Below are 11,420 nucleotides of genomic sequence, written 5' to 3' on the forward strand. Positions count from 1 at the left end.
AAAAAACCCTCTTGCCCATATCTGGGCACAGTAGTCTAGATGGGGTCTTATCAAGGCTCAATATAGAGGAACAATAACTTGTTTGTCTCTGCTTGTTAAAGTATTTTTCAGCAACCAAGTGATTTGATGAGCTGTTTTGGCCACTTTTGCAATGTGCCCACTAAACTTCAACTCCCTATCCACCAACACTCCCAAATCCCTGGCCTCATCAATCTCCTACAGTACGTTCCACCAATGTGATATACTGCTGCTAATCTTTTCACTCCAAAATGCATAATCTTACACTTTGCCACATTAAATTGACATCCATTTTCCCTAGCCCAGTCCTCCAAACTATCCAAATCATCCTGCAAAATTTTGACACCCTGTGCACTCACAATTGTTCTACTCAACTTTGCATCATCAGCAAACAAATGAACACTTCCTCTCAGATCCTTTCCTATATCGTTAATGAATAAATTGAAAAGTAGTGGTCCAAGGACAAAACCCTGTGGCACACCACTAGTCACAAGCCATCTTTTGGATTCCACTCCTGAATAAACTACTCTCTGGTATCTCTCCATCAACCACCCTCCTATCCATCTCACTAACCCTATATCCATTCCCATCTGCTCCAGTTTACTGATTAGAGTAACATGTGGTATCCTGTCAAAAACCTTGGCAAGTTCAGTAGAATCACTGTAAACCTATTACCCTTATCCAGTTCAGTCGTTACTGTGTTATAAAACGTGAACAAATTACTGAGGCATGATCTACCATTCACAAAACCATGTTGTCTCCCATACGGTATCCCATTTTCATTTATACAGTCCTGTATTCTTCTCTTGACTAATTTCTCCAAGACCTTGACAACGATTCCTGATATGCTAATCGGTCGGTAATTTACAACAGCAGTCTTGGAACCTCCTTTATGCAGTGGAACTATTTTCCCCCTCTTTCCGCTCCCTCGGGACTAACACAGACCCGAGACTCAAATTAAACAAAATGGTCAAGGGTACTGACAATTCTTTAGCCTCTTCACGTACGACACGAGCTGGTATCCCATCCAATCCCACAGATTGACATGAAGGTTTTGCAAATTGAAAGGCCATTATAGCGCTAACAGTTTTGGAGTCTGAACACTGTTCAATCTCCGCCAGCAATCAGAAATAGCTAACCCAAGAGTATCCAAAGGCATCCTTCGAAGAGACGACTCACAAGTGCTGCTATCTTGTGGTTCCTAATCCTAATTATATTTATTGTCTGACATGGTATGGATTACACGGTCGATTATCTTAAGTTCACGGGACGGAAAACCCGAGTTTCCAGGAGGAAAAAAAAACTGCTTTCCCATGCCAGAGATCGACTAACTCAGAAAATAGTCGAAGAAAGGCTTATAAAAAGTTCCTCTAGTTAGCGACTAGAATTAAAATGGGATCTTTCTTCACGTGGCCTACTGCTCTGGGTGCAAATGCCACATCGCACTGAGTTACATAAGCTTTCATCTTGAATATTATGATTAGAAAAAAATCAAGCTTGTAACGGATTATTATTATTATTATTATTATTATTATTATTATTATTATTATTATTATTATTAGAATAGCCATACAAATTATCTACGCAACAAACTCAGGATAATAGCAAGCAAACTATATGGATTACAAGAAATTGCTCCAAAAATATTAATCTATAAATCACTATACGAAAACATTTTTAAGATATGCAATTACATCATATGCATTCTGCGCAGACATTCTGCACAAACTTAACAGATTACAATCGTTGCAAACTAAAATGGTGAAACTGATATTCTAGGAACAAAGAGAACAGCCCACACTTATGTGGGCAGCACAGACAGAACACAAAATAGTTATGATGAAACGCTTATGCCACTAAACAGCCCTGCTAAAACATTACTTTTGTCCGACCTATAGAGTAACCAGAACAACGTATCAGATAACAAGACCACAGTCAACAAACTATGTAACATATAAGTACAATAATCACGATGGAAAAGCCACCTGAAGCTTCTACATACCTGACATGATCAACAAACCACCATTCAATGACAGAAACCTGGGGACCTACAAACAGCTGAAACAGGTGCTATATAAATATTAAACACATGCACACACAAACCAATAGCGAATTCCTATCAAACACCATTACAAGGACACAAACACGCCATATCCAAATCCAACCCCCCCCATCAAAAAAGTTAAACCATGTTCATATGTTCATATGCTCATGCAGTGGTAGTTCATGGTCATGTGTACTCGCCTCTACACGTTAACTGGAAAAACATTGTGCACGTGTGTGTGTTTCAAGCATATATACATATAAACAGTTAAATCTACACCTGGCTCGCGACGGGTATTGAAACAGAACTACGAAACCACTGCCATATATTATCTTCCTCAGATAAGCTCTGCAGAAACTTCGAGGAAGAAAGCAGAAATAACACCCAAACAAGAATATCAAAAAGAATGTACTCAGTAACTTGTATACTGAATTTTTGCAGAGAAGTAAAATATGTGTATTAAATACAGAATCTATTAAAAAATATTGATTTTTTTCTACAAAATGCAGAAAAATTATGTTTATTAATATAAAATCATTCCATTATTATTATTACTGTTGAACTGTGTGTGGTAGTCTATATTTCTGTATTGTACAGTGAATTACATGAACATCCGTGCCAATCCATATGTAAATACAATGGATAAGTTCATTTTAAAAATCAGCTTATGCCTTTTTTTTATTTTTTATTTATTTTTTTCCCACATAGGGAGTAGGTGAGGTGGGTTTAGCCCTATCTAACTTTTGGAGACTGAGTGGGTATTTCAATCTCTTCAGTTTTAAAAAAGTATAAAAAAAATAAAAAATCAGCTAACGCATTTTTTTTCCGTACGGGGAGTAGACGTTTTAGCGATATTTAACTTTTGGAGACTGAGTGGGCAGTTTATTCTCCACTGGTACCCAATCAGAGATAGCTGGCCCAAAACTATCACTAATTAAGCGGCACACAGTGATGAGAGAGGCTCAACAAGTGCCGCCATCACGTGGTCCCTAACCCTAACACGATATATTTAATGTCTGAAATAGTGTAGGTTCTACGGTCGATTTTCTTCAGTTTACGGGACGAAAAACCCGAGTTTCCAGGAGGAAAAACCCACTTGCCCGTGCCAGAGATCGACTAACTCGAGAACCGGTCGAAAAAAAAAGGCTTAGAAAAATTTCCTCTATAGTCGGCGACTAGATTCGAAACCGAGAAGATTTCCTTCGTGCGGTCAAGCGCAGTGGTGTGCAAACGCCACATCAACTGAGCCTACACAGGCTTTCAAAAAAAAAAAAAGTATAATTACATTCTTAAATCTTAAATAATTAAGTACTCTGCATTTTGTATTGAATCTTTGTGCTGTACAGAAAACATGTCTCATTGTATATATATGTAAATATTCTGTATGATAATTACCCTTGTCATTGTCAAAAAAAAAAATAATATTATTAATATTACAGATATCTAGCTGTCCCACGCATTTTATTACTGATATACAGTATTCTAGGAACACAGAATGGTCTTCATTATTTCTTTCATTACAATGTATTGAGTGAATATATTCAGTTATCTTTTATTCTCTTGCACACAACAAATATTATGCAGAATGTAGCATGAAGATTGAGGCACAATTGCCAGAAGAAATTTCTACGTTTGTATGAAATATACTTATTGGGATATTTCACAGAGGCATGACAAAGATGAAAATGATTTCTAGTGTATCAAAAGGAACTGTCTTGATGATGATATCACCTTAGAAAGGAAAGAAGAAATGCATCAGTGAAGAACAAAAATGGAAGTAACATGACGGAAAAATCTGAACATTTACTTACAGAAATATTTGTCAAAATGTATCATTATGTAAATAAGAGAACAATAATCTAGTAACCATGTATCAGAGTACGGTGGGGGATTATGAATAGGCTTGCCATCTATCCTATCCAGAACTCTGGATACGGTAGATGGGATGCTTATTAGTTTGTTCGGAGTAAAAAAATTCTTAATTATCCTGTATATAGTATCAAACTAGTTACATTTAATGCTAACCTTCTTAATAAATCCTGAAGCATCTATCCGATGGATTATCAGGATCCTATGAAAATTCATCGAAAACAGTAATCAGAAGCCAATTCACCAATGCTAACTCATCGAAAGAGAATTCCTCAAACAGTAATTCATCGAATAAACGATTCAATGAACAGATCTTCTAAAGACTTTTATGCCCCTATAGTAAGTAGGCGAGGCCGTTTAGCCCTGTCCAACTTTTTTGGAGACTGAGGGGAGTAGTTCCATCATTACAAATAGCCAATCAGAGATAGATGGCTTAAGATTATCACGGATTATAAATGGCTGTGAAGAAACTGCAGGCAATGTTGTCATCTTGTGGTCCCTAACCCTAACACAATATATTTATGATCTGAAATGATATAGGTTCTACTCGGGCCGGATTAAAACCCATAGAGGTCCTAAGCACTTAAAAGATTTTGGTGTCCCATGTATATGTAATTCAAAATATAAACAATAATAAACCATAAAATAAATTTTTATTTTTCAAAATGAAACAAAACTTATAGTAAGATGGAAAATAATGTTTATTTTTGTATACTTCAACTTTATTTAGATTTGAAAAGTTTTCTCCTACTTTTTTTAATTGCAAAGTCTTTGATCAGATCCTCAAAATTAATCTTACGTAACACATCTTCTTCTATACTTAGTAGAGATAAGGCATTCAACCTGCCTTGTTGCATAGTTGTTCTGATGGGATTTTTAATATACTTCAACTGAGAAAATGAACGTTCAGCTGAGCAATTTGTGACCATTAATGTTAAAAATATACGAAAGGCAATGTCTACATTTGGAAAGGCACATTCAATATTATCTTCTACAATTATTTTATAAATTTCAGCATGACTGAATCTTGTTTTTACATTTTTTGTTGCAATGAACTTATGGCACACATATGAGTGAAACTGCTGAAGCTCAGCTGAGAAATTAGTTCAACTCCTCTGGGTAAGCATCAATCAGTTTTTGACAACACTGAGAATACCTTTCAATTTCAGTAGATGATTAAATCACTGAAGTAGCATTATGTGGCACATCACTTAGAAAAGAAAATCTCTCTGATATTTCTTTGTAAATCTCTCTTCTTCTTCTCATCTCAGTTTCAAGTTTGTCAACAATTGTGTAAAAGGTGGTGATACGAAATTTATCTCTGGCATTCAGATATACTTATGGAGCATCTGGTAGCACTTCCTTTGTAGCTGCTTCATATCTTTCAAATTCATTTCGTGAAGTGCACAATTGGTCAGCTAATGATCCATACAGATCTGCACATGTTTTTAAGTTGTCATCCTCATTCTGTAGAACTTGGCTTACTTCATGAAAATTTTGCAAACTCTCATCCCAAAAATTCAACATAAAAACGAATTCTAGCTCTTGTATCTTATTTGCAATATTATCTGCTTCTCTTCTAGTATCCCTTTTGTGACTGGCCTTCGGCTATACAGTCTAACGCTTCTAAAATTTGAAGGAAAGATTTCAAAATTGCTGCTGTTGCCATAGCATGTTTCTCCCATCTGGTATCAGAGAGGAATTTTAAGACATTTTCATTTCCAATACAAACTTTAAGAATTCTCCACCGGCTGGTTGAGGCTGAAAACAAGGCACAGAGCAACTGCACTGTAGAGAAGAAATTAACCGCCTCTTGACAGCAGTCAACAACACTTCGGCCTACTGAATTTAGTGAATGAGCTGCACAAGACACATATATAGCAAACTTGTTTGTTTCTAAAATTTTTTGATGCATTCCCTCATAACGCCCATACATGTTAGCAGCATTGTCATAAGACTGACCTCTACATTTTGAAAAGTTTAGCTGACAAACTTTACGTAAGTACTGCAACACCTGATTTGTCATTTCCTCGCCAGTATGTCTTTGCATTTTCAGAAAGGTTAAAAAGCGTTAAATTGGCTGTCCATCTTTTAATAACCTAAGTACAACACTTATCTGGTCGATATGGGACAAATCTGGTGTTGAATCAACTGACAAACTAAAATAACCAGAAGATTTTCCTTCATCAACAATAAGAATGGACCTTTTGAGCCATCAGTTGAATGAGTTCCTCGTAGGTGGTGGTTTCGGACAGATAAGAAGTATTTCCTTTGCCACAATTTCCATATTTCGCAATGTGACCTGCTAAAAATGGATCAAACTGACTCATGAGCTCAAGCAGTCCTAAAAAGTTCCCATTTTGCAATGATCCAAATCTTTCTTCTGTTCCTCGAAAAGCCAAGCCACGTTCAGCTAACGTACGAATAACAGCTATGACACGCCTCAGAACATGCTCACAGTAATCCCACTGTTCCTGAATTTGTTTTTCCAACTGTTGCCCCAACCCTACACCTTGTCTGCGAGTTAAGTATGTTAGCATAGAGTCTCAGTGAGTAGTGCTTTTTTTCATGTTGATCAATTACAATAGTATTTCGCCAGTCACTGAACCCTTCTCTTTTAATAAAATGGAGAAATTTTTAGGAGCAAACAGTTTACAAACAAAACAAACTGATCCCGTTGATGGCGAATACAATAACCACTCTCTCTTGTATTCCTCACCATTGGCTTTTGTCCCAACAAAAAGTTTTTGCGAACAATATCTTACTGGTTTGCCACTACTGAAATGTCGGCAAGACTTGTCAAATGGCCCAGACTTGTCAAGTGATGTTGACAGTCACTGGGTCCACAAGCAGTCTAATAAGCCACGTCATCAGCAGAGAAATCAACCCACAACCCTGGATCTTTTGCTATATTTACTTCATATTTGCATACTGAATCATTTCACCACCATCACCATGGCCCACTAAACTTTCATTTCAGCAATGATTTCAACCTCAGAATGTTTTGTAAAGCAACTTGCATCAACATTTGAAGTAGAGATATCAAGAGAATTTACAGACAAAGTGAGGTCAGTAGTGAGACATGTGCTAGATGAACCTGCTTGTGACACCTTGATGATTCCAACATCATCATATTTTGATTTTGAAGTGGTCAAAGTGGTATTTGTGTCGACTTCTGATGACGGAGATTGGCTCTGATCAGGAATTGGTATATAATGTTTTGGAACTTGTGTGAAGAAATCAGTCAGCTTTGCAGTCTTGAATTCTAAAAGAATCTAATTCCAAAGTCTCCTCTTGTTTCTTTTTTGATAGTTTTCGCTTTTGTGCACCACACTGAACACGTTTCATCTTGGTTCTTGGGATCTGTTAAATATAGAAATAAAAAGATTATTTGTTTGAATATTAGGTGGCAATCAACACAGTTACACATATCACAGGAAAAATCATACGAAAAATTTAATTTTCGGTTTACAAAGTCTTGTGCTTTCGTGCTTTAATTAACTCTTATTTTATTGGAGTCGCACTGCTGCGACAGCTAGGCCTTTTACTGGAGGCGCGTTTCTGCGACAACCACGTGATTTGTTTTATATTTGCTTCTGGAGCCTTTTATAAGACATAATTTATTAAAACCAGACCTAAAACAGACAGGAAAATAAAAAATAAAATGGTTACGTTAATTATAAAAAATTACCTCATTTGACGCAATGGTAGTGCCAGAAAGCGTCGTGAGCGATAATTGTGATTGTAAACGAGCCGTCATACACCTGGTTAGAGTTTTATTAGGCCTTCTACGCGTTATTATTTATTGAAACGAAGTAGGTAACAATAAGAAAAGATAAAAACAATGAAAAACCAATTAAAAGTTAATTTAAATTAAATTCGACATCTAACTAAAGCAGAAATTCTGTGGCGTTCCCTTTCCATGATGCCCTAAGCACGTGCTTATTTTGCTTAATGGTTAATCCAGCCCTGGTTCTACTGCTTTATTTTCTTGATTTTTAAAGGACGAAAAAATCCGAGATTCCAGGAGAAAAACTCGCTTTCTGTGCCAGAGATCGAATAACTTGGTAACAGGTAGAAGAAAGGGTTAGAAAGAGTTTTTGTTGGCAACTAGATTCGAACTGTGAACGACTTTTCGTCTATAATTATCGATAAATTCCTTTCGTAATTCATCAAAACAGTTACCCTCTTGCTAAATATTGTTTTCAACTTTTTCCGTACCTAAGATGTGAACGATATAAGTACAAAGACAATTTGATCATTATTTTATTGTAGAATATTATTTTATAATGTATCCTCGGTGCTTCATGGGATGGACAGAACAGAATAATTTCTGTGGAAAAATTAGGCAAAACGCAATTCTGTGTATGTCGTGCATAACAAAATAAATAAATAAATAAATAACAAATCTGCTTCACATCATGAATTATCACGGTGTTAAATCAGTTTGTTTTTGGCTATGTATTCCACACACACACACACACACAATTACGTTTTGACAATTTTTCCCAAAAGATTGTTCAGTAGAAACTAAACTGGATAAATTTTAATAGACATCCCAACAACAATCATTAAGTTCTATGCAGTTATGATGAATATTAATATTTGTTCGAAATTTTTATGCCAAATGTTTCCAATAAATATTCACATGGACAACTTCTTGCTGTTTCACAAACTCCCAAGTCAATTACACTAAGACAGGATGGAGTTATTGCAATACTGTATATATTTTCGACGTCTTGTCCCACCGTAACCATGAAAAATAAGCTGATTAGAAATAGGAATAGCTTGACATGTAAGGATTTCAGATACAAAATCTGAGTTAAATCTACCCCATAATAACTTTCATCTATCCGAATAAAGAATGAATCTTAAAGTTATCAATAATAATTTAGAAATCGATTCGAACTTACAATGGTCTCCTTCTGGTGATCTAGCAATATGGAAGAAAACACCAGCAGAAACAGCATACAAAACCTGCTAAACAGTACACGTTTTAGGGACGAAAAAAGAACGAAAAAAGGACGATCTTGCTTTTTTGTTAAAAGAAGAAGGCAAGATCTTTTAGCTCTAATCAGAGGCGGCTCGTGGCTTGAAATCGTGAGGTGCTGCAACTTTCGAAATAGACATACACACAGTAAGTACAGCGTATACGTGTTTGGATAAAATATCAAAATTATGGTAAAAATTTAAAAAAATTAAACATGAAAAAATATTGTTTATTATCGATAAAATTATACAGTTTAGTATAATTCAAAATTACTTAAAAATAAAATCCATTATCATAAACCCAATAATGTTCTAAAATAAAAACTATAACAAATGTTATGTCTTTAATTGTAATGTCCAAATATTTAAAGAGACGGAGTAAACACGATAAGCACTACGAACACTCGACTACTGGCGCGAACTGCATATAAACAACAGTGGAACTGCGCGACGGACAGTGCCGCATTACGCTAATAGCTCGCATCTCACTACTTTGACGTGCATAGCAATAGCAATATGACACTGTGGTAAACACAGTACTGCTGGCGTCCTTCGCTCTCCTAAGTGCTACAAGATGGATTTTTATTGTTTTTTTTACACAAAATAAGAGAATTGTATAGGATTGTTGATGATAAAATTAAATATTACAAGCAAATATAAATAAATTAATAAATATATTTATATATCGAGAAAAACTGGGAGTGCTGCAGTTCCGCAGTGCCTATGCACGAGCCGTCCCTAGCTCTAATTAACTTTTAAAGATTGGTGGACAGTCAGTGCCAACAGACACCCTTAGGCAATCACAGATAGCTGATCAATGATTTTATTAGGCAACCAGGAAGGAAAGTATTGCCGGCAACTGCAGCCATCTTGCACTCCCTAAATCTAATAACATGCTGTACTTATCTAATTTGAAAGTCACGATATTCTAATTTGAAGGTAAAAAAGGGGAAAAGTGGAACCCATACCGTGATCATAATCAATTGTAAATTTGAACACGGTATGTTTGGAAACACTTCCAAGATAACATAAAACAAAAAAGGTGCTTCTTTAAACAGTACTCGTTTTGAGGTTAGTATTGCATGGTTAAATACGGTATTTATAAAAAATTGGGTCAGTATCAATAAAAACTAACTTGAAGATTGAGATTGGCACAGGATAAATGACTGTGCATACAACCTGTGGGAAATAAAGAAGTTGGCAGATTTATTTATTACTTTTTACATTGTTAATATATATTTCTTAAAATATTTAATAACACTATTTATTATTTAATACTATTCAATAATTTATTAAATAATGTTTAATAAATAATAAATTTATTAATATATTATTATTGTTGTTTAAAGATTAAAAATAATCAAAATTTTCTAATTAAAAATAATTATGAACGTGTTATTAATCATAAATTTATTATTTATTAAAATAAATATGTCTTTATTTTTATTAAAGTAAATACAATATGTCAATAAATACTAGAGCTGTTTGCATGCATTTTGAATAAGAATTCGTCCATAGAACCCACACTAATTCACACAACAATATATGTTGTTAGGATTAGTCCCAAGAGATGGCAGCACATATCTGCCAATTTCTTCACCGCTTATAATTAGTGATTGTCTTGGGCCAGCTATCTCTGATTGGCTACAGGTGGAGATTAAACTGCTCACCCAGTCTCCAAAAGCTAGATAGGATTAAAAGGCCTCGCCTACTCCCTATAAGGGAATAAAAGGCGTTAGCTGATTTTTTTTTTTTTTTCAATAAGAATTTTTACATTAGGGGCTGATGGGATATAGTACAGATGCTATAGAGTATTCATCTGAACTGGCTCTGCTATTGACGAGGTTTTCGTTACCCTGACTTAAAATAATCTTCTTTATCTTGAGTCAGGGGTTACATTCAGCTTGAGTGTACAAGTTCTACTTGTAAGAAACACTAACGGTTGCTTTTTTCTTCTATCTTCCATCTTCATATCCTCCTATCTACAACTTCCTAGTCTAGATCGGCCATGTTTCGCAAGCTGAGGACAGCTGGTTGGATGATACGATTCAGACTACCATGCAAGGACGATCATGGAGAGGGAGATAATGCAGAGACTGGCGCTTTTTTAAAAGTTCTTACAAGAGTATAACCTTACACTGAGTTTCGTTAGCATACATAAATCAGCTTAATCAGCTCATCTCTAGTGAAACGCCCCCCCCTCCCTCTCAGCCATTCACAACATTTTGTCCTTGATACTAAAATAATGCCAAATGCGAAGATTTCCCAGACTTTTACCCTTTCTCTGATCAGACTACTGTTTCCTTTCTTCAGATTCAGACACTTATTGTAATCTTGTCACACAAACTGTCCGCGATAGAATGCAGGCCTTCATTCCCCATTCAGTTTAATAAAATTTCTAGCCATATCTATGCATGGTTTTCTACTGTAGAAAAGAGTATCAGAGCAGTTTAGGGAGGGAGAGAGGGAAAAGTTACAACCATAAGTGGTTAGAAACAAA

The sequence above is a fragment of the Typopeltis vanoorti genome, chromosome 3 (genome assembly GCF_054136105.1).
Source record: "Typopeltis vanoorti isolate ZY-2024b chromosome 3, IOZ_Tvanoo_1.0, whole genome shotgun sequence".
NCBI classification, from domain to species: domain Eukaryota; kingdom Metazoa; phylum Arthropoda; class Arachnida; order Uropygi; family Thelyphonidae; genus Typopeltis; species Typopeltis vanoorti.